The sequence below is a fragment of the Triticum dicoccoides genome, chromosome 6A (assembly GCF_002162155.2).
Source record: "Triticum dicoccoides isolate Atlit2015 ecotype Zavitan chromosome 6A, WEW_v2.0, whole genome shotgun sequence".
In the NCBI taxonomy this organism is placed as follows: Eukaryota; Viridiplantae; Streptophyta; class Magnoliopsida; order Poales; family Poaceae; genus Triticum; species Triticum dicoccoides.
In genome coordinates this window covers 456,279,622-456,283,312 of record NC_041390.1, presented here as the reverse complement: position 1 = coordinate 456,283,312, position 3,691 = coordinate 456,279,622, and positions in this window count along the sequence as shown.

The window sequence follows — 3,691 nt, the reverse complement described above, 5'->3', positions numbered from 1 at the left end:
TGACCCCGATCCCGATCCCAACCCCGAGGTGCGCCACCCCCTCTTCCCTCCCTCTTCATATGTCAGCACATAATGATGCAAGGGGGAGTGTTCATAATGTGGCTGTTAAAGTGTTCATAATGATGCAATGGGGAGTGGAGCTGTTAGATTGGTTAATGAGCTGTTAGATTGGTAGTTGATCTTTTTGCATCAGTTGGGCGGCAATGTCCATGATTGTGTATATGTCAGCAGCAACAAACTCTGTGATGTTTGTTTCAGCTTCTTAGAGTGCTCATAATGTGGTTGTTAAAATGGTTGTTAGAGTGCTGAAATCCTTGCTGTTAAAAAAGTGACATATCTTTTTTCCGGAAATGTTAATTCATTTCCATTCCGGCAAATTTCAGGCGCTCTATATGTGCACTTTCTAGCAAAGGTCATGCCGAAATTTTCCGTGAATTTCGGCATGACTTGTGCTAGAAAGTTGGAAATATCGAGTGCTCGAGATTGGTCGCTCCGGGAATGAAACGACATTTCCAGCAAAACAAAGGTCACTTTTTTGTCATTATTCACTTTATTATATAAAGCTCGATAATTATACGACTACGACATTGAACCTTGGAAACATGACCGACACCGATGAGGCCGGAGGTTCTCAGTCCCAATTAGGTCGAGCACACGCCTACCTCGACTTTCTGGCGGATCAGGAGAGACAGCAAGCTGGGTGTCAGGACCCCCCTTGTCATGACGGAGGACGACGGTGGTGGCGCCGGTGCCGACACTGATGCCACCAACGACACCGGCACTCAGACTAGCGCTGATGATGTTGCTAACTACAGCACGGAAGGTGGGACCTCCCAAGCCAGTGAGGGAAAGAAGGAAAAGAGGACACGACGCCCAAATGAGCTCGGCACCTGAAGAATGGTGGTCACGACAGTGCACCCTAGCGAGTTCGAGCCAATAGAGCCGCGAGAAGTGGCAGCATGTTACGGCAACCAACTAGCATGCATCCTGTGGGATACCGCTAACATCAACACCACAAAAATACGGAAGAATGAACATTTGAAGAAGCTGCTCCTAACTAGGTTGCATGCAAGATTCCTGTTCCCCGGTCAGAATGATGATGTCGACCCATGGGATGATGATGCCATGAAAAAAATCAACAACAAAGCCCTAGGGAAGTTCAGCAACGCATTGAGCGCTCGGAAAACTAGGGTGAAAAAGGCGATTCAAGTAGACCGTGAAACCTATGCCTAGATTGTTGCAGACAATCCAAAAATTACGATAGAGGACTTTGAAAAGTTCAAGGAGACTTGCAATGAAGAAGCTGCCAAGGCCAGGTCGGAGAGAGGCAAGCAGCTGCAGGCAAAGAACATGGGGAACCACCGCCTTGGAAGTCGTGGTGGGAAAGAGGCCCGTGTGGGCTAAGGAGGACGCAGAACGTGAACGTCAGGGGATCCCAGACCCATTGGCTGAGTTCACTGACCAGCAGGAGCACGACTTCATCAGGGCCCGATTCTCGTGGGACCCCAAGAAAAAGATTTTTTTTCACCGACGGGCCGACTAGGAAATTCATGAGAATACAGGTAATTATCCTTTTACCACCTTACATATTAGCTTCTGATCAACGAAGTCTACTACATTCTAGTCGCATTCGTAAATGATTCACGGTCCATTTTGCAGAGAGAGCAACACAAGCTTGCGGCCGAGAGTGACTCGTCGACTCAATCGACTCAGTCGTCGGCGAAGTACAAATGGGACACTCCTTTCAACCGTGCATTAACATAATGATGGGACACCCGCCCGGCAAGCGGCCGCAATATGGACGTGTGCACGGTGCCGGGGATGGCGCCACGTGGAAGTACTATTATAGCGAGGACCCCGAGGCCAAAAGACAGAGAAAGAAGTTCAGTCAAGTGACTATCGACGAGAAGGTGGCGCGGGTGATGGGGAAAGCAAATGCTGAGACCAAAGCTAAGATAATGGCTGCCTGTAGACATGATACGGCGGCTACCTTTACAAGCTTGATTCCAACTGTGGTCACATGGGCGCAACAAAACCCAAACGCGCCACCAAGTGATTTTCCCATGCCCAGCTTCACCGGGAGCAACTCAATGAACACCGGACCCATACCCGTACCTAGTATGGCAACCGCACCCGCACCCGCACCCGCACCCTCACCTCCTCCAACACCTGCTCCTGCACCCAGCTGTCACAGCAGCCCTAGCTCCGTCTCTGGCTCCGTCGACATTGGCTGAGCTCGAAGCCCTCACGGTAAATACGCATCGCACCTTCATCAACTCAACTAATTAATTAATCTTCAGTTGCCGTTCTTCTTGGATCTCTGACGTCGCACATATATGTCTTGGTAGGCCGACTCCACTCCGTGCACCCTCCTTTACCACATGAAGGGTGGGTTGGTGGATGTGAGGAAGGGTACTATAGTGAATCCCAGGGATCGATTGTTCCACCGCCGGTAGATGCCTGATAACGCCTTAAGGGTCTTTGTGGTGAGTGTTAAAGAGGGCCACGAGGGATTCCCTCGTCCAATACAAACCGATGGAGAGGATGACGGGACCCCCACGCAGCTTGGCCAATGCTGAGCCCGACAACACTAGGGGTGGTGCTCAGGAAGGTATGACCACAACCCCTCCTACACAAGTACAACCATCGTATGTGCTGCTTGCTAAGATCGAGAGACACGAGGAAGGAGGGCCAACCGTTCTGGCAAATGATTCCATCTGCCCCATGGAAGAGGATATGGATGATGACATGGAGGAGGTCGAGGACCCTCTCTAGTATATCAATACCGGCTATGACATGGAAGTAAGACTGAGTCAACCATATGAATATGAGATGCATGTACCAGAGCCGGAACGTCCTCGGGAGTGCAAGAAGTCTTTGTTCATACAATCCTCGCAGGACACGCCTCCAGATGCCGGTTCCACCCAAGATCAACTACTTAGCCAGAGTCGTCCAATGCTGAGCCCGGCAACACTAGGGGTGGTGCTCGGGAAGGGTCTGACAAACCCACCAGCACCTCAGCCCACTAAGAAGAAGCAGAGGAAGAGACCGACGGCGAGAAAATCCAATAAAGCTGGCAATGTTGGTTCTAGCAGCTAGCTGCCTTCGACCAAGGTTGATAGTGTACCGATGAAACATGCGCCATTATCCATGTCGCGGAGAGCCAATGGTACCGGCGAATACACTAGCTGACATAACGGGGGATCTCAGGAGACTCCATGACCATGTGCTTTCGACTGAGAGAAGCGTCCTCGCCTCGGATGATCCAGGATACCCACTTTATACGGTTCATGTGCCGAGCAGTTGCAAGATGTATGTCCACACATGCCCCGCGGACCTCTTCTTCCTGAGGTTTGATTACATCTTCCAGGTGTTTCAAATGAGCACACTCGATTTTATGTTCGTACGCCTGTATGCGCTGCACATGAACTACATCTTCAGGAGAGAGCAATTCACCAGTCTTGCGGTCGCGGACCCATACTACATGCATGAGGGCTTCTTGTCAATCAATGATGCCAACCATCAATATTCGAGTCAGTACATCGAAGAATTCTTGGTCAGCAATAAGGACAAAGAAACGATTCTCCTACCTTATCATCTCGGGTAAGTCATCCGGGATAGCACTATAACACATACACCCTTTCGTGCATTTCAATAATTACTTTGCACACATGGAGGCTAACTTGATCGT